Source organism: Ipomoea nil, unplaced genomic scaffold (genome assembly GCF_001879475.1).
Source record: "Ipomoea nil cultivar Tokyo-kokei standard unplaced genomic scaffold, Asagao_1.1 scaffold2845, whole genome shotgun sequence".
NCBI classification, from domain to species: domain Eukaryota; kingdom Viridiplantae; phylum Streptophyta; class Magnoliopsida; order Solanales; family Convolvulaceae; genus Ipomoea; species Ipomoea nil.
This window is the reverse complement of record NW_017619273.1, coordinates 3,648,777-3,671,168: the sequence shown is the minus strand read 5'-3', so window position 1 is coordinate 3,671,168 and position 22,392 is coordinate 3,648,777. Positions and strand designations below refer to the sequence as shown.

Below are 22,392 nucleotides of genomic sequence, written 5' to 3'. Positions count from 1 at the left end.
TGATGGTATATATATAATACAAACATGTTTAGTTGAGAGTTATATTTTATGTTATAGTGATTATTTTATTTTAATACCTTTACTTTATTTTTATGTATTTCAATAAACATCCAAATTAAGGCTGGAAACGTTAAAGATAAAACCTATACGACATGGTACCATAATTTAAAAGAAAAAAAGGGTAAGATAATCTAAAAAGACCTAAGAGAGGGAAAGTTATCACATTCCCTTTAAAATAGGTAAAAAGGTTTTTAAAAGCTAATTAATGTGGAAGTGAAGTTATATTCCCTGCAAATACTTCATTGCAGAAAGGTATTACTGTTAGGGATTAAGAAATATGTAAGTGTGTTACAAAAGTATAATTATGAACTTTTTACATTAAGTACCATTATATATTAATAATTCAGGCGTTTCAAATACAAGTCGCATTACTAGATGATCTTTCAATGTCCTCCAAAGAAAGTGATGATTAAGTTTGGGGTTGGACTTAAGAATCTGGATTATTTTATGCTTAGAATAAAAAATGACACTTGAAAGCATTTTTAATTTGCATAGAGATAATTAGGAAGTTGTTCAAGAAGCATTTTCTTGTAAGCATGGGGTCCTTTTTATATAGACGACATAGATTGAGCGGCATTATGAATTCAAATTTGTGCATGCATTGTCACTTAACAAGTGGTAGCTATAAAAAAGATACCGCATTTCCCAATCAAATACTTGATTTGTGATGCCATGAACCATAGTTGGGTAAGACCGTTTCCGTATTTGTGTAATAAGCACACTTTGGTCCAAAAAGTCTCTTTGTTGTTTATCACCAATTCGTCTCTAATATGGACTGGTTTTAACTTGGAAGGTGTCTAACAATTCTTTTTATCATTTGCCAAATGAACTCCTTCCGAGGTTGATAAATCTTTTTTTTTTTTTTCCATTTTATATGCGGTGTGTGCCAATCATATATATAAAAGTTGACTCAAACAAAGTTGTTTAGGAAGTGTATCTTGGTAAATTTTTCTAAAAACACTTCTTTTTGACTCATCTCTTTCTGATATCTTATTCTTTCGAATATTCTTCTTCCGACTATACTTTTTTCGAGTGAGATCATACCGAGATAAGATTACATGGTTTACAAATTACGTTGATGAAATTTTGAGGGATCTTGATCATTCCTAGGTGGTTAAAAAAATAAATTTGTTTATATCAATCAAAAGGAAAGTGGGATTGGATTGAGGAAACAATCAAAAATTAATTTTAAAATATGAAATACGTTATTTTGGGGTTATTTAATAATTTACTTAAATTAAATTGGGAAAGAAGTAATATTTTAAATAAATCTGTTAAATGAAGGATTACGTAATCCAAAATCTAGATGTAATATTAGACCTATCCAAATTTAATGAACATTTTATTTTTTGAGTATTATTTAGGTGTAATAAATAATTAACAGCCTGTTATTTCCTAATTATTATATTTGAGTTGTGAGGGAGGCGGTGCTCTTAGTTACTCGATATGCTTCCCGCTCTTTGTTGTAACTCTCTTCTTAACGGTAGCCGCGATCACTTTCTCTCTGATCATTTCCTTCGATCACTTTCTCTCTGATCATTTATTTCGATCACTTTCTCTCTGAGCCTGAGTCTGAGTTTTTCTTTGGATTTGTTTCGGGGTTGATTTCCCAGCAATGACGATAGGAAATTTGAAGATCAGAATCTCCATGCAAGGAAATAAGAAAAGAGACGAGGGTTTGGAGATGACGAGGAATGGAAACAAAAAGCCTGAATCCAAGAAGCGTGGATTTGATGATTTTGAAGTAGATGCCGGAAAAGAAAAGAGGCGGCGGAATATTAGGGAAGACTGCGGAAGGGTTCTCCCGGCGATTCACACTACTACTTCACTTACTACTCCTCAGCTTTCTCCAACTAAGGCTCTACGTGTTGCGCTGATGAAGAAACGTTATGCACATCTAATTTTCAAAGCAAATTATCAAGAAGAAGGAGATAATGCTAACCCACTGAAAGAACAAGAAGAAAAAGAGAGACTGGAGATTGCAGAGAAAGCCAGGATTGAACAAGAAATCAAAGCTGCCCAAACACTTTTACGGATGAGAACAAAGACTGATCGCGAGGTCAAAATCCAAAGACAGAGAGAAAGAGAAGCGGCCAGAATCGCATTGGAGAAGATGAAAAAGACTGTTGAATTCAATGATGCTCTACAGATAATGAGAGATTTTGAGAGTTTGTTGAATGCTACTGTTTGTTAGAAACTAGAGTATTAATTTTTTACCCCATTGAACAAGTTTTTTGCTTTCACCAATACTCGCACTCTGCAAACATGCCTATCTTGATATTTAGAGCCTATGTTATATCTCATAATCATTGCAAATTTGATTCCTTAAATTATGGTTTTGTTTGACAGATCTTATTTAGGAACTTATACCTTATTTTTAATTACTAATAAGTTAAGTTATGTTTGATAATATTCCCAAAATAAGCTAATAGCTTCCTAACTTCTTTTCAATCTTTATCCTTATTATTTTAAATAAATTACATCCTTTATCCCTCTCAATTAAAACTATTTTGGCGTTTTCTCTTGTGCTATATTATTATTATTATTATTATTATTATTATTATTATTTAGGACTTAGGATTGTATTTGATGTATTGATGATACTCATATTAGTCATATAGCAGCGTGCATCCCTGAGGTTGATCAATTGCGATATAGAGGGAGAAAGGAAATTAAGGAATTTCAATGTTATGGCAGGGTGTGACTTTGATATATATGTCTTTTTACATTTATCATCTTATTAAAAAGCTAACTTTACCAAACAACTAGTTTAACAGCTTTTCAGTTTTGAGTTTCTAACTTATAACTTTTCAGTTTTCAGCTCCCTTCTCAACTAGGTTTGCCAAACATAGTCGATATCTCATTTGGTTCATTATGTAATTATTAAAAAAAAATCATTTTTACATCCCCTCCTTTTTTAAAATTTTTTTTATTATTATACTGTGTTATTGAAATGTTGATTTGTTTTTCTACATTGCATCCCGGTTTTTTTTTTTTTTTTTTTTTTTTTTTTACTTCTATGTCATTACACTATGCTATGCAATGTATTTGAAAATATAATCATGGAAAAATTATATTTATATGCCCCTCCATAATATATCAATTATCAATATCACCACTGAATTATTAGTGGTGTAAATATTGTCCCTCAATTTTTAAAACGGCACATATATTGTCCCTTCCGTACGGTATCGGAGGGCTATTTTTAAAATTGAAGTGCAACATTTACAAAACTAATAATTCAGAGGTAATATTGATAATTGACATATTATAAAGTGACATACATTACAATTTTCTCTATAATCATTTACACTTTGGCAAAAATGTATTTTGGTGGCGTATGATGAAATCTTTTTTATGTTACCTATTATTTCTATGATTTTTTTTTACATATAAATGCAGAATATTTTATTCCACACATTTAATAAATATAGCTATACATTGGTTATATACATAAAATACCGCAGTAAATGATACAGAAATTTTCATATCTATAAATTTTAAATAAAATATATTCATTAAATACACACATTACTCAAATTTACAGTCAAAATGACTTTTTTAGCATGATGATTTGGATTTTTTATGTCTACTTTTTAAAGGGTCTTTTTCAAACAAACTTGAACACGTATGCATTTAACATGCAGTATTAGAAAATGATGTGTTTCATTACCCGTACAAAAAAAAAAAATGATTCAATACATTTGATATAAAAATATTACCTCTATATAGTGGCAAATTATGCTGTGCATCCGTATGCACCATACATGGTGCATACGGATGCAAAAATGACATCGTTTTATTAAAAACGCGCGTCTCCCCTTAAAAAAAAAAAAAAAAAACAGGTTCGATTCCCAGCACCAACATATGAACTAAAATTTCAAAATCGATGAACTAAAATTCCAGAATCGATGAACTAAAATTCCAGAATCTATGAACTAAAATTCCAGAATCTAATCTATGAACTAAAAATTCCAGAATGAATGAACTAAAATTTCAGAATCGATGAACTACGATTTCAGAATCGATGAACTATAATTCCATAATCTATGAACTAAAATTCCATAATGAATGAACAACATAATGTTGTTGCTAGGAATCGAACCTGATTTTTTTTTTTAAATGGAAGACGCGCGTTTTTAATAAAACGACGTCGTTTTTGCATCCGTATGCACCATGCATGGTGCATACGGATGCACAACATAACTACTCCTATATAGTATCAATAGCCCAAAATGATCAAACCCACCTCTAGCCCAAACAATCGTTATGCCATGGAACCGTGTTCACCATCCATGGTGAACACGGTCCTAACGGTAACAGTGCATCGTTATTTTTTTTTTCTTAATTAACCGCGTGACTTTTCTTCTTCATTTTCACATTTTGCGGTTTCAATTTCTCTTCGCGCAAGCTTCTTCAACATAATCTCATAAAAAGAAACTTCATAATTTCATAATTGCACATTCATAAATCCATGCCTGCACATTCATAATTGCATGAATTTATGAATGTGCAGTTATGAAATTATGAATTTTCTTTTATGCGATTATGAATTTTCTGTTATGAGATTATGAATTTAAAGAAAATTCATAATTACATAGCTGTAAATTCATAATTTCATAACAGAAAATTCATAATTTAATAAATGTTTTTCTTTTATGCGATTATGAATTTTCTGTTATGAGATTATGAATTTACAGTACATTCATAATCTCATAACAGAAAATTCATAATTTGACCAAACGCGCACCGTTAACATCACATTAGCTATATATAAAAAAAAAAATATCGTAAAAACGGTACCATTTGAACCTGTGTTCACCATTCATGGTGAACACGTTTCCAGGGCATAATTTGCGTAGCCCAAAAGTATTTTATATCAATATTTTGATGCGAAACTTTCACTTTCACAGTTGATTTTTCAAAGTATAAAAGTCATACAACGTGGAAAACCCCCAACTTGACACTATATTTCATCCCCATTATTCCACAAGTCCACATTGCCAATTTCTTTGATTTCACACCGAGCCAATTACATCATTTTTTGATATACTACAAATAACATATAGTTAAAACTTTAATAGAAACTATATTTTTTTCACAATCTAATATGCCAATAAATTTTCTTTGGGAAATCAACGATTTAGTCCCTCAATTGTTAGCGAAATATCAATGTAGTCCCTTAATCGCGAAATCATCGATTTAGTCCCTGGAAATAACTATTTTTAGTTGATTTAGCCCCTCCGACCGTTCTCCGTTGAAAATCCGGCGAGAGCTCCGATTTGCCATGGGCAATTTGGTCTTTTCACCACATATTCTTCATCCGATGCAAATGTTTGTTAAGGTAATAGAACCCATATGCAGCAATCCCAATCCCCGCCATCCATGGCCAGAACAGCCAACTCCAGATAAAATACATCCAGAAGAATGGATTGAACTCTACATTTACAATCCACTTTGGCACTACAATTGCAATTGCAATTGCAATCACCACTTGCACAAGTCAAAGGGGGTCAGCTGAGAAAAGTTTGATTTTATCAATTCCGCTGAGAGATCTTTCAGGCTTTTCAAGAATAAGGTCAGTTGAGAAAAGTTTGATTTTATCAATTGCACAGAGTGATTTCTCAGGCTATTCAAGAACGGGGTCAGCTCAGAAATGTTTGATTTTATCAATTCCACCGAGAGATTTCTCAGGCTATTCCTGAACATGATCCCATCATCAGTCTTTGCAGTTGAGTGTGAACTGGAGCATTTCAATGGCAGTAAAGAAAAACGTTCAGACGGTTTCAGTAATGTCAGAAAAGAACTCAAATGGGTCTTGCTGAGCTTTAAGCATGCGTTGGTGTGTAAATTCTTCGCTGGAAAAGTGTCTTCCAAGTGTTTGTGACAATGTCTGAAAGAAACTGCATTGCCGTTCGGCAAGAAAACACCAAAAGCCTATACCTTTGAACAGGCCAAAACGGGACACGAAACCATGACCGGATGCCTGGATTTCAAAAGCAAGAGCTCGGAGAAGCGCAATCCTACAATGAAAATAAAATAAATTACAAAGCAAGAAAATAACTATAGGTACCTGACTGTAGTCGGAGACTGCAATTGGATGAACTGAGGAAGTGGTCGGCGACTAGACGGACTGCAAGCCTGCGAAGTCGTTTCTGGTCGGCGACTGGACGGACTGAGACCATGCGACGTGGTTATCAACAGTAGCTCGGATTAAAGGGTCGGTGGAGGAAGAATATGTGGTGAAAAGACCAAATTGCCCATGGCAAATCGGAGCTCTCGCCGGATTTTCAACGGGGAACGGTCGGAGGGGCCAAATCAACTAAAAATAGTTATTTCCAGGGACTAAATCAATGATTTCGCGATTAAGGGACTACATTGATATTTCGCTAAGAATTGAGGGACCAAATCGTTGATTTTCCCATTTTCTTTTTATTCATTAATTATCATGAATCCCTTACCAAAAAAAATAAAAATAAATAATTATCATGAATTGGTCAAATCCATCCTACATTAAAAAAGAAATATATTTAAGTTGCAAAAAAAAAAAAAAAAAAAAAAACTCATTTAACTGTTTAATTAACTTCACCAACAAGAGAATTAAACGTAGCAACGTATCAATATTATTCTAATCTTCATTATTTATTTATTTAGTTTGTATGCATTGTGCATATTGGTGTATTTTTTTTTTTTTTTAAATTTTGAATGCTATTGACTCTATTACATTGTGAGTCAACAACGCCTCTATATATTGAGACTCGGTCTCTTGACCTCCTACACAGAAAAAATCACTAAATGCCATCTAAGAACAAGGTGCATATTAGAATATAAGTGTTTGTAAATTATTCAAACGTGGTGACTGGTGAGCGCTAAGAAATTTCTTGTTTCTCGTAAGAAAAGTTGTAACCCAATATTCTTGGATGGACGACTAATCAAATTTGAACTTAATCCCTTCCCATTTAATTTTTAACTAATTTTTACATTTTGCATACCAAAAAGTGGCTTAGTTCTTTCTCCTAGTATAAAAAGGAGGTGAAGTTGCATGGTGCCCATATCCAACACCATATATATATTCTTCTTCCCACAGCTAATTATACAAAAAACAATGGTTAGCTTTAAGAACTTTTCTCTAATTTTCTCACTTCTCCTCATCACTGCCTTTCTCTGCTTCAGCACTACCGATGCCACGTCTAGGAGACTCTATGCTGCAGTTGAGGGTAAGCACTACTGAACTCAAAATCTTTCATTTCCTTTTGTCCTTTGAATAATTTTAACAAATGATCTTTGGCTTGTTGGAGGCGTTTGGACCTTAAAATAAAGGAAAAAAAAATGTTCAAATTAGCCATCCAACTACAAGCTTAAATGCAATTGTACCATCCAATGACTAAAAAGAAAGTACAATTACATTCCTAGATTATCTAAAATTATGCAATTTGATCAAATTTGAATTGTTCCTCTAATGATCGTTGATGAGGCAATTATCCTATTAAAAAATTATTTTTTAAAATTTATAAATAAAAGAATAAAATTTAAAACAAAAAAAAAAAACAAAAAAAAAAAAGGAAAAAACGCCACATCCTCCCCATCTTCGTCTCCGGCGGGAAAGGAAGAAATTTTTCTTGGACAGTTCATGAATCTAATTGTATTTCTTTTTGAGTTGGATGGCTCAATTGTACTCCCGAATGTAATACGGTGACTAATTAATTTGAACATTTTATTTAAAATTAAATAAATTATTGAAGGCAACATAATTAATAAACATCGCATGTATAGTCTATAATCACTATTAGTATTTCAGCCTTTGATTTATTTCTAACAAATGATGTATACATCGTGCATCTTCGTCTATATGTATGTAAATATATTATTCAAACGTTGTAACTACTAAGAAATTTCTTGTCTCATTCTCGAGTCATTTCCTATTTCTTAGCGAAGTGACATCTAAAAATGGAGACAACAAAGAAATTAAATATAAATATAGGGTTATATTTTTGTTTTTTAATTCTTAGTCCAATGTTGTCATGTCAAAAATGGGAATAAGAAGATAATTATAGGTAGTATTATTAAAGTGGACATGCAAGTTGGGACCTCTAAGGTCAAATTATGTCATGTATCATGGTCCACCTTGCATTGTGGATCATGATTAAAAATGACATTCATATCATGTGTCTACAATATGTGCCTATAAATAAATTGAAGGCACAAAATATATTAACTGACACATAATATACAATTAACATATTATATACATGTAATTAACAAATTATATACTTTCAATTTATTTACAGACACATCATAATAATTTATTAACTTAAAATGTATAATATATTAACAATAGACATAATTTTTTACACCGAGGAATTTTCTAATATGGTAATGAATTGCGCTTCCCCAACTCCTTGCATAAAAAAAATTAATATAAGCAAAAAGTAGAAGAGGAGGCTCACATCAATGCCCAATTTTCCATCTCTTTGAAATTCATCTTTTAAATAAATAATTTATTTTATGCGTTTTTTACTAGTTAGTTTTTGAAGAATCTTACGTAATAATCTCTCCATCCCATTCTATTTGTTTGATTCGATTAACGAGATTTGATTGGTAATTTTTAATTCAATTTTTCATTTCATATTAAATTTAGTATTAATATATAAAATTTAAAATTATATATAATAAAAATAATTAATTTAATCAATAAATAATGAACAAAACAAGCAAAATGAGACAAAGAGAGTAATAAATTTAAATTGGTGTAGGAGGAAAAAGTACTTCAGTCCCACCAACCACCCCTTATTTAAGAAGCCTCTTACAATGGCGTCCGGTTTCACCACCCTCGCGGGTTCCAGGCCATCCATCACCACGAGGTATGTCAACCATTTTGCAATGCTTATTAGGTGGACCATACATAGATAACAGTATATCATTTTATGCATAAATTACATTATTTTCTACTTATAAGGTAAATTATTTTTATATATAAAATACATTATTTTTACACGTAATGTTCATTATTTGAATGTATAGAAATAGTATAAAAATATTTTAAATGTTTATTATTTATATCCATAAGGTTCATTATTTTTCTGTCCAACATATATAAATTTATTTTTCTCTTTTTTCTTTTTGTACAAATAAAATTAATGTATAAAATAATATCCCTAAAATGTTCTAATTGAATCTTTTTAAATGACACCTATATATTGACATATTTATTTTAATTTTATATTAAAAATAAATTTATCTGTACATAAAGTCATTACTTTAGTATAATGTTGAGAAAATTTCAATTTTGGTCCATAGACTATTGGGGTTATGTTAATTGCAACACTTGACTTTCAAAAATGTTAATTAAGTACCTTGACTATGCAATTTCTTTCAATTTTGGTCACTCCGGCCAAATTACCGGTCAAATCTCACCGAAAATTTTTAATAGGTCAAATAATGAGAACTTTTTTGATCATTTTACTTTTTCCCTTTCTTCCCCGGCGAGCAACTCCATTTCCAGCTAGCAACTCAATTTCCGGCGAGCCATATGGTTGAACTCCTTAACACTAACAAGAAAGGCCCGATTTAAATTTAAAGAAGAAGAAATAAATTTATGTAAATTTACATAAACAACAGCACCGGAAATTTACATAAATTTACTTTTTCCCTTTCCATTTCCCCGATTTAGTGCCCGGCAGGAAACAACAGCACTGCAGCGGCGGCTACGACGATGTCCCAAAAGGCCACTTCGTCGTCTACGTCGGACAACACCGCAGCAGATATATTATCCCCATTTCTTGGCTCTCCCACCATCAATTCCAGACCTTGCTTCACCAAGCCGAAGAAGAGTTACGTTCGGCTTTAACCATGACAGTGGCCTCACCATTCCTTGCGACGAACACCATTTCTGCTCTCTAATTTCCATGCTCAGATGAATATAATATATCTATCTTGCTTTGGGCCAGAAATTCAGGATACTAAAACCAGCAAGCAAAACATGGGATGAATGACACATACTGGCAAAGCACATTAAAACCAGCAAGCAAAACATGGCGTTGCTCTTGTTAGTGTTGAGGAGTTCAACCATATGGCTCGCCGGAAATGGAGTTGCTCGCCGGGGAAGAAAGGGAAAAAAGTAAAATGACTAAAAAAGCCCTCATTATTTGACCTATTAAAAATTTCCGGTGAGATTTAATCGGTAATTTGGCCAGAGTGACCAAAATTGAAAGAAATTGCATAGTCAAGGTACTTAATTAACATTTTTGAAAGTCAAGTATTGCAATTAACACAACCCCAATAGTCAGTGGATCAAAATTGAAATTTTCTCATATAATGTTTATACATTAAGCTTTATGTGTATGGACATATAGAAACATTATGAACTTGCTACAAAGTAAATATAAATAAATATGATGTATATGCAGTTTAGTGTTTATTTACATTAAAGTTTATATTTATGATCATATATATATATATATATATATATATATATATATATATATATATATATAAAACAAATATTATTGACATAGTAAATAATAAATGCTATTAAACATGATGCATATGTAATGTAATTTGATAAACATTTAACTTCATTTTCATTAACATACACATAAATATGAACTTAATATACATGCAGTAAATGAAATATATATATATATATATATATATATATATATATATATATATGATGCACATATAATTTATTGTTTATGTAAATTAAACTTTATGTTTGTGAACATATATATAGGATAAGTATTATGAATATAATACCTGATAATGTAATTAAACATTATAATCGTATAATTCAAATGGAAAAAATGTCATTTAAAAATAAAATGAACAGAAAAAAAAAAAAAAGAAATAAAAGAAACTGTCAATGGCTGTTTCACGGTGCGTGCAAGGCCGCCAGCTAGTCCTTTTTTTTTTTTTTTTTTTTTTTTTTCCCTCTTCAAATATTGAAAAAAAAAAAGGAAAAAAAAAAAAAAGCTCCTTGCAAGAAGAGTTTTTTTTTTTTTTTCCTCCTCCCTGCATGCATTTTCTCAATAATAATTAAAAAAAAAATTTCTCAAAGAGCTAATTTAAGGGATTACTTATTTTGTATCAGGTGAAGTATACTTGGGTCACCCTGATCCAAAATGATATTTAGATTATGTATTTTTTATTTTTTGATAATAGATAATATACATGTAAATATATATTCCGTGTTTATATACTTATAAATAAACTGGATGTGCATAATATGTAAACGCGTATTGTAATACATACTTAACTGACAGTAAATAATCTGGTAACACATAATTTGGATATGGTTCAAAATGTGCATAGTGGACCTTGGTCCATTATATAAAAATTAAATTATCTTCTCATAGCTTTGGAAAAGTATTTTGGACAATGAAATAACAAATATTATTGTATTTATATATGTAAATAAATAATTTTTTGATACATTTAATATAAAAAGGAGGAAATTTTTTTAGAGACGGAGGGAGTAGGAACTTCTAATTCATTCCTAATTCGGTCGGTATTTGCAGGGCCAGGTTGCTGTTGAGCTTCAACACTGTAACAAAAGTGAAGTAAGCTTGGAAGTGAAACAAAGAAATATATATACTCTCTAACGGCCTGTTTGGTTCATGGAATAGGCTGAGAATGGCATAACATTCCCAGTAATAGACATATTCCTGTGTTTGGTAACTATGTCTATTACCAGGCTTAGTATTCCTAGTAATAGCCTATTACCTCAAATAAGGTAATAGCTATTACCAGGACCCCCTGGTATTTACTTTTTTACCCTTTGTTTAAAATAAACTTTTGAATTATCTTTCTTTCTTTCTCACTGTATCTCTGGATCTTCCCCCATTTGCATCAAATTGGAATTCTTGTTTAAAATAAATGTATTTTTCTAAACTTTATTTTCTACAAATTATATATATATATATATATATATATATATATATATATATATATATATATAACAAAAAAAAAATTAAAAAATTAAAACAAAAACTTTTCATTGTTAGCCGCTTGTTTTCGCCGGAAATTCGCCATGTGCGCACCGTCCCGAGAAACTCGCCGGTGGCCGATCAGAAATCAAAGCTGTTGCGGACGATCGCACCACATCCTCGACACCATCCATGCCAGCCAAACCATGATCGAACGTCTGGAGCACCGTCAAACCCGTCTTCGACGTAACCTGGGAACGCTCGATGCCGCCGCAGCAGTAATATATATTACATATTCATGAATTCTCTTGCGATGATGATTATGATGATCGGCGGTGCAGGGAACGTCGACTGGGAACTGGAGAGTGGGGGGCGAGTTGTTGACCGGAGAGTCCATTGGCGAGGGGAGTGGGTGGGTTAAGGAGTGTGGTTGACGTAAAGAATGAGATTTGTATCAAAGAGAGTCCACCACCAGCTTTGGCCATAAATATTGAAGAAGATATACATGAGAGAGTTAGTTACGAAAGTGAATAATAATAATAATAATAATAATAATAATAATAATAGTTTTTGTACAAGGGCATTTATGTCTTTTAAACATATATTCTATTCCTATTCCTTAACCAACCAAACATTGGAATACAGTTCCCAATGTCTATTCCTTTAGCGAACCAAACAACAGAATACAATTCATATTCTATTCCGTACTTATTCTATTCCCTATGGAATAGCATTCCTATTCCCTCAAAATTCATTCCGTGAACCAAACGACCTGTAAGTTTCCAAATAGCGGCCTTCAAAGATGAAGTCGGATGTAGTGTGTTCACCTATGTTGTTTATTAGTTATAGATTTATTATATTTATAGATGAATTCCCTCAAGGGGCTTTGCAAAATAATTTAAATTTGGATGTAATGTTAAAAGTTCTTTAGATAAATTATGTTGAATAAATTAAGTCAGTAAGATTATTTCTACAATTGTACTAGTTTTATGTTTTACCCTAGCACATGTATTGCCTCTCCTTTATTGTAGGAGTTTTTTTATTTGCTTCTGTTTAGCTATATTATGTTCTTGTATGACCTATTTAAGGCTAAAGTTCTAAAGCAATAATCAAGAGCGTTTTTCTTGCAATCATTTCATTTATTATTTAACAGTGGTATCACAGCCACCACCAGTGAGTGAGTGAAACACAAGTGAGTGAGAGCTACATATCTTCCACTATTTCTCCCAAGCAAAATGGCACAGAAAACTTTGTTCAACCTACAATTCCACACTTCGATGGTCACTATGATTATTGGAGTATATGTTGATGGAAAACTTTCTGAGGTCAAAAGAGTTGTGGGAGGTGATCCTCGAACCTGCAGTAGCAAAATCATCCGCTGCGATGTCTGAAACTCAGAAGGCAGCGTTGAAATTGAAAGATCTCAAAGCTAAGAACCATCTCTTCCAAGCAATTGACCAAACTATTTTGGAAACTATCCTTAAAAAGGATACCTCTAAGGACATTTGGGATTCTCTGAAGAAGAAATAACATGGAAAGAAAAAGACGAAGAGGTTGCAGCTTCAGAAATTTCGATCAGAGTTCGAAACGCTCCGAATGAAAAAAGGCGAGAATTTCACAGAATTTTATTCAAGGACTATGCCAATAGTCAACAAATTGCGGATCCATGGTGATGACAAAGCCGAAGATAGTGTTTTCATTGAAAAAATACTTCGATCTATGACAATTTTGTTGTCCGCGCTAACGAACTAGAAAGTTCTATTTTAGTTCATGAAAGAAAGTTGAATCATCATGATAATGAGGCTGAGCAAGCCTTAAAAGTCTCAGACAACTAATAGTGGTAATTGAGGAAGAGGTCGTGGGAGAGGTAGAGCTAACAAAGGTCGTGGGAGAGGAGGCCATCACTCAACAAAATAAGTAGACAAGTCAAATATTGAATGTTACATGTCATAAGTATTATAAATCAGAATGTCGTACTAATTTGAACAAACAAAATGAGGAAAGTACTAATTTTGTATAAAAAGAAGAAATTTATTTGTTGTTAGCATGTCAGGCTAGTGAAGAAACTCATCAAAACATGTGGTATTTAGACTCTGCTGGTAAGAAATCTTCACCACCTTGGACGAGCCTTTCCGTAACACTGTCAAGTGTGACAATTTCACTATAGCAGTTATGGGTAAAGGGGTGGTGTCTCTACAAACAAGAGAGAATTCTACCCACACCATATCCAATGTTCTTTTTGTTCCGGAACTAAAAATCAACATTCTCAACTTGGGTCAACTTCAAGAGAAGGGGTATGAGATCTTTTTTTTTTTTTTTTTTTTTTTTTTTGGGTGAATAGGGGTATGAGTTCCTGATCAAGAATGGAGAATGTCAAATTCGAGATGGAAATTTTGGCTTGATTGTTGGAGTCAAAATGACGGAAAATCGTATGTTTCCACTTTATCTTCGCCATTCCTCTCATTCATGCTTCGCATCAAAGCTAGATGATGTAGCCTGGTTGCGGCATTTTCGCTACGGTCACCTAAACTTTGATGGGTTGAGAACTCTACAATAGAAAAATATGGTATTTGGTCTTCTTCAAATTTTAATTCCCTCTCAAGTCTGTGAAGAGTGTGTTATTAGCAAACAACACCATAAGCAATTTCCTAAACTAACATCCTGGAGAGCGAAGAATGTGTTAGAATTTGTGCACTCCGACATTTGTGGGCCGATAAATCCACTTTCAAATGGAGGTAACATATACTTACTTACTTTCATTAACTATTTTAGCATAAAACTCTAGGTTTATTTCTTGAAAGAAAAATCTGAAGCTTTTTAACACTTTTAAAAACTTTAAAGTGCTTGTTGAGAGGGAAAAAGGTTATCCAATCAAAGTTCTTTGTACAGACCGTGGTGATGAGTATGTCACAGGAGTTCAAAATTGTCCAAGACTTATTCGGCACTACTAAAAATCATAAGGAAATGTGTACCAGGAAATAGTCAAATAAAACAAACACTACTACAGAAAATAACTTTAACTTCGGCTAAATTATCCCATTTAACCTCGGCTATCCTACGACGTCGACTAAAGCGACGTTGTAATAAAATAAACGACGTCGGTTATTTAACCGACGTCGTACATATTTTAAAATTAAAAAATAATGATACGACGTTGGCTAATAGCCAATTAGCCGACGTCGTATCATTATTTTATATATATATATATATATATATATATATATATATATATATATATATATATATATACACACACGACGTCGGCTAAGCCCAAAAATCGACGTCGTATGTATTTAATTTTTTTTTAAAATGATACGATGTCGGCTAATTGGCTATTAGCCGACGTCGTATCATTAAATTAAATAATATATATTTATACGACGTCGGCTAAGCACAATAGCTGACGTCGTATCATTATTTCAAAAAAAAAAATAATAAATAAGCAAATATTTTAAACAACATTTGAAGAAGAAATATGTATTATTAAATTACTTGCCTTATCCATTCCTTTGCTTAGGTTGTTGGAAACAATTTCCCACATGAATTTCATCACATAATAACCACATTCGGTGCTTCCTTTTTGTATAGCACACTACATTTGAATTACAATAAAATTATAAAAAAAAGTAATAAAAAAAATAAGTTTGCATGATTTACAAAGTGAAAGAAGTACTTACCAAACATGTAGTCCATTTCGTTGGACGAGATTGTTTCTTTCCACTCATCATGCTTGTTGCAGTTATACACCTATTCATATAAGACATAAAATATATGTAAATATTTGGCATCACTACTTTAATAATAACTATTAATTCATTATATAAATTTACATATGTTTCCATTATATGTTTAATGTCTTCACGCGGCCCATGACCAAGTGAATCAAACCAAAAAATTTCATTTAATCTAGGACAAATCGCCATCAGCATCCAATGCTCACTACAAATAAGTAATTTATTAGTTATACGTAAATAAGTAAATATAATATATAATAAAAATATATTATATATAAGCTCTTTAATTTAAAACGTAATTAAAACTTACTTGAGAACGTATGGGGCTAAATATACATTTTTCTTCCCATACTGCATGGTGGCATTTATATATGATTTCATTTCTTCTATATTATTCATTTTTGGTTGAATCCAATATGGATCTAGGAAACCATAAGTGTCTTTTGATGCCAACTCAAAACTGATGTAAATACCCCTATTCACAAATACAACCAATTATACATAAATAATCAAATATATAAATATAAAACTATTATGCATAAATAATCATAAAGAACTTATTATTACCTTATAAAGGACTGAACTAGAGAAACATCGATGGTGTCCATACTTAAGAAACGCATTATCTCCACACTTTCAAGGTGCAAGTCATACTCAATCTTGCCCATAATACCACGAGCCACATGGATCACAAGATTCTGTTCGAAACGGCGAGCTATTGTAAAAGCCTTTTTGCACTCAGCAGTCAAAGAATCTAGAACAATACTATTGTCCATGGTATTGTCTTTTAACTGTGAACTATAATACAAGTAAGAATTATTATTTTAAAAAGTAAATTATTTAATATTTTAAAATAGAAATATTATTAGTATACATACCGCATTAGCTTCAGTACATAACTCTACCATTGATGTCATATCCATTATGACATAAGACATCCAAACCAGGACCATGTGCTAACCATGAAACAGTTTTAGAAACATTATTCTCTTTAAGAACTTTATTTTTGAACCAACTAATAAAAGTTCGATTATGTTCGCCCACAATCCACATGTCTGTCCTTTTTGGATTTTGCTCCCTAATCAACGCAACGCCTTGTGTTCATCTAAATACGGTTCGACTTCACTTGTATTATGCAAGATGTACAAGTGTGCCTGCTCAACATCTTCACGAGGCATAACATTCACTTTGACTCCTCGAGTACCCCTCCCAGTAATTCTTCTTTCATGCCGATTCTTAGAAACTCCAATAGACTCAACTCCTGCCAAATATTCAGTACAAAACTCAGTAACCTCCTCAGCAACATAGCTTTCAACAATAGATGCTTCCGGCCTATATCGGTTCCTAACATAACCTTTTAATACTTTCATGTACCGTTCAAATGGGTACATCCACCTCAAATAAGCTGGACCGCAATGTTTGATCTCTCTAACCAAATGCACAAGCAAATGAACCATGATATCAAAAAATGAAGGTGGAAAGTGCATCTCTAGCTGACACAGTGTAACAATAATTTCATTTTGCAATTCATCTAATTTGTTTGGATCAATACCTTTTCCACAAATTGCATTGAAAAAGAAACAAAGTCTTATGATGGTGTATCTCAACTTTTTAGGCAATATGTCTCTAACAGCCACTGGCAATAGTTGTTGCATTAAGACATGACAATCATGAGACTTCAACCCCACCAACTTTAAATCTTGCATATTAACAAGTCTACTGATATTTGATGAATACCACTGTGGTACCTTTACTCCACGTAAAGACTCACAAAAACTTATTTTCTCCTTTCTTGATAAAGTATGAGCAGCGGGAGGCAAATATGTTTTCTTACCCTCGGAACATGGTGCTAATGTAGGTCGTATACACATTTCAACCAAATCCAATCTAGCATTGAGTCCATCTTTAGACTTACCTTTTATGTCCAAAAGAGTTCCAACCAGACTATCACATACATTTTTCTCCACATGCATCACATCAATACTATGTCTCACATCTAGTGTCTTCCAATATGGAAGATCAAAGAATATAGATTTCTTTTTCCACGGACTCTTCTCATTTGTAGATTTTGACCTCTTACCTCTTTGAGATTTAAGCTTCTAAGTCTTACCAAAAGTAACATTGATGCATTCAACTTGTTCATATACTTGATTCCCATCAATGGTTGTGGAGCATCTGTATAGTCTTGCACCCCATTGCATGCCTTTTTTAATTTTCGATAAGGGTGAAATTTATCAAGAAATCTCCGATGCGCCATATATACCGTCTTTCTACCATGAACAAGTTGATGATAACATGTATTATCTTCACATATGGGGCATGCCTTATGACCTTTGACACTATATCCAGACAGATTTCCATACGCTGGAAAGTCATTGATTGTGCAAAAAAACATTGCATGCAACTTAAAAGTCTCATTTCGGTATGTGTCAAACACTAACACACCTTCATCCCATAATTGCTTCAAGTTATCAATTAAAGGCGCCAAATAAACATCTATATCATGACCTGGTTGTTTTGGCCCAGAAATCATCAAACATAATAATATGTATTTTCGTTTCATACACAACCAATGAGGTAGATTATAAATTATCAACATAACTGGCCACGAGCTATGCTTGCTACTTAGATTCCCGTTGGGGTTAATACCATCAATACAAAGTCCAAGTCTAAGATTTCTCGACTCGTGACCAAATTCAGGAAATGCATTATCAAATGTTATCTATTGAGAAGAATCAGCCGGGTGTCGAAGCTTGCCATCAGAAATCCTTTGATCTGCATGCCATGTTAAGTTCTTCGCATCACTTGGATTTGCAAATAGGCGCTTAAATCTTAGAAGAATTGGGAGATACCACAAAACTTTAGCTGGTGGCCTTTTCAAACATACTTTACCAGCAACATTCTCGCTTGTTTTATAACGAGATGCCCCACATATTGGACATGCATGCAAGTCTTTGTAATCATTCCTAAATAATATGCAATCGTTAGGGCAAGCATGTATCTTTGTATATCCCATACCCATTGGACACAAAATCTTTTTGGCATCATATGTACTATTGGGAAGTTCATTACCATCTGGAAGCATGTCCTTTACTATTTCAAGTAACGCAGTAAAGCTCTTGTCGCTCCACCCATTCCCAGCTTTCAAGTTGAATAATTTTAATATAGCAGATAATCGGGAATATTTACTACACCCCGGCCATAACGGTTGTTTTGAATCATTCAATAATTCATCTAACTCATTTGACCGATTGGTAAACTCTTCTCCAACATCGCGAAACGTTTCATCCAACCGATCTTCAGACTCATTATCTTCATTGTCAACATACATATTAGATGTCGTAGACACATCGCGTTCACCATGCCAAATCCATTGTGTATAATATGGATTAATCCCATTAACGATTAGATCATCATATATGTCCTCTTCACCTAACTTTTAATTTTCTGATTACAACATTTCTTACAAGGACACAACCACATGTTATTACTATTCGGAAGGTTACTCTTTGCAAAGTCTAAAAATTTTCTAACTCCATCTTCGTATTCCGTACTAAGTCGATTAGCTATCATCCAACTTTTATCCATCACGTACAAGCCAATCTAGATAATAATAACTTTAATTAAACATTTGTTAACACTATTTTAACAAATTTCTATAATAATAATTACTACAACAACTACAATAATTTTAGCATTTACATAGTGCAAACAAGTAGCATTTCATGGACGCAAACAAGTAGCATTTATCCATCACGTACAAGCCAATCTAGCTAAAATAATAATAATCTTAATTAAACATTTGTTAACACTATTTTAACAAATTTCTATAATAATAATAACTACAACAACAACTACAATAATTTTAGCATTTACATAGTCCAAACGAGTAGCATTTAATGGACGCAAACAAGTAGCATTTATCCATCACGTACAAGGCAATTTAGGTATAATAATAATAACCATTTGTCAATTCTAGATGCTTTCTTATACATCCTAACTAACCAAAGAACATGTCAAACACAATGTGAATTGAATCTTGCTAAACACAATAGACAAATTGCGTACCCGAGACCGGCGAAGAACAGTGGAGGAGGAGCGCAGCAATGACTGAACTTAGTCAAACCCGATTGACGCCTAACAAAAAATAAACCAATCAAATATTTTCGAAGTAGCAAAGCAGAAAAGTTTCTTTTTCTTTTTTTTTTTAAGTAAGCAAAGCAGAAAAGTTTAATTTAAAGTTTAAGTGAGAATAGGTCAGACACACCAACATTCATACAGAGTATTTTGTGACTTTAAATATTTTTCAGAGTTGATTTAGGATCGAGCCAATACCTTATCACCCTATGACAATAGTTAGTAATATTAATCTCAACATTTATTTAAAAAAAAAAAGACTTGATAATTTAAATGTAATATTCTCCTAACAATTATACATATAATCTATGGCAAATTGCTACTAGTTGCATATTAAATTGGATGTAGCATCGTCTGACCTACACACTAGTAATAGGGCTGCTAACTTTATAGCCAATTTAATCTCGATTTTCAACAAATGATTCTTTACCTAAATAAAGATGCAAATGTAAGAAATTTCCAAAATAAATTTAGAAATTTTATAATTAATGGTTGTCATAATTTTATAATTTCCAAAATAAATTTAGATTATATTTAATTAAACCATTGTCCTCATAATAAGCCCTACTAGAGTGCTATATATCTAGATTCTAACAACCTTGCACTGGATCAAACCCCCTAAAGTAAACTCAACTCCTTCTGCATTATAGTATTAGTGATAAGTGATGTGTATATTAATATTATAGCATAAGTAGCATTATTCCTAAAATTTCGAAATATACACAATAATATATAAACAATATTTCATAAAATTCCACATATACACACACAACAATTCATAATTTACTCAATAACTTATAAAATCAAAAATATATATACACAATTATTCCTAAAATTTCAAAATATACACAATAATAATTTATAAAATTCAAAATTCAAAAAATATAAAAGATTATATATATATATATATATATATATATATATATATATATATATATACACGTACATGCCGTATATGCGTCAGATCGACGCCGTCCGGCGGCGAGGCAGCGCGGGCGAGGCAACGACCGGCGAGCGGCAAGCCGCGAGGCGGCGAGCGTCGAGCGTCGAGCGGCGAGGGGCGAGCGTCGAGCGTCGAGGCAGCGAAGAGAGATCTGATCTGTCTACGGTGGCGGTGGTGGAGCTGAATATACGGTGGCTGTGGTGGAGATAAGTATACAGTGGCGGTGGTGGAGGGTTTTGGTGGCGGTGAGGCGATGAGACGATGAGATGCGGCGTTGATCTGATTTGTCTTCGATTTTGTTAGGTATTAAATGAAATGAGTATACTATATTAATTATTATTATTTTTTTAATTCATATACGGCGTCGGCTATATACGTAGCCGACGCCGTATACTATATATATATATATATATATATATATATATATATATATATATATATATATATATATATATATATATATATATATATATATATATATATATTTTAATTCGAGTATACGGCGTCGGCTTTATACTCGCCGACGCCGTATACTATATTTATTTATTTATTTAGTTTTATGGGATATACGGCGTCGGCTTTATAAATAGCCGACGCCGTATACTATATATATTTTTTTATTTATATTATAGATACGACGTCGGCTGTACCAAAAAGCCGACGTCATATGTATTTTTTAAAAAATAAAAATTAAATTTAAATATTTAACGTCGGTTTTTCGAAAAACCGACGTTATAATGGCGACGTTAAATCATTTTTCTGTAGTAGTGAAACATGCATGCAGGGCCACTAACAACAATATTTTTATCCACAAACATATTCACGAAGCTTGATTGATGGAGTAATTAATCTTGAAGTCCTCCGTTTGTTACCATTTTCTCCATGCATGCTCTTATTCATAACACAGAACAAGCAATCCCTAGGAATTGATATGGCAAATTAGTAAATAAGTGATAGTGAACTTATTTGTCACAAAAAAAAAAAAAAAAGTTTAAAAATGAGTGATTATAAAATGTATTTTCACAATTACATCCATTTTAAGAGGCACTAAATATTTGTATTTTAAGTTACCACAATATTTATTACCTAGTTCACACCAAATTACTTGACACGAACTTAAATGCAATTTTAGTGGCAAATATTGATAACATAACTTCACACAATATTCATTTATTTAATTATAGTGACAAAAAGGTTTTCAAAAACAAATATTATAGTGACAAAGTCATTGTAGCAACTAATTACTCGTCACAATTATCATAAATTAGTGACAAAATTTGAAATCAACACAATTATTGTCACAATTTAGTAATTTTTGTTACAGAATTATAAAGCGTCACAAATATTTTTAACAATTTCATCACATAGAGTGACAATAGTATTTTTTTCTCACAATTGTTTCTCATTTCTAATGGTACTAACCAATTGTATTTTTATTGACAAAAAAATTATCACAAATATTATAAACAAGAGTGACCAGCAACTATTTATCACAAAAGTACAAAAATTTGTGTCCACATTATATATTGTCACAATTACATTCGTTCCCGCCATAATTATAATGCCGCCAAAATGCACATATATTTAGTGACAA

At 32.2% G+C, this 22,392-nt stretch overlaps 1 long non-coding RNA gene across 1 annotated transcript; it reads left to right on the top strand.

Moving 5' to 3' along the window:
* Positions 1-369: 369 nt before the first annotated feature.
* On the top strand, positions 370-11,660 carry LOC109159756. The gene is made up of 4 exons (XR_002050644.1): positions 370-382; positions 7,148-7,277; positions 8,814-8,921; positions 11,577-11,660. It is a non-coding gene; the product is annotated as an uncharacterized LOC109159756 (long non-coding RNA).
* Positions 11,661-22,392: the final 10,732 nt, after the last annotated feature.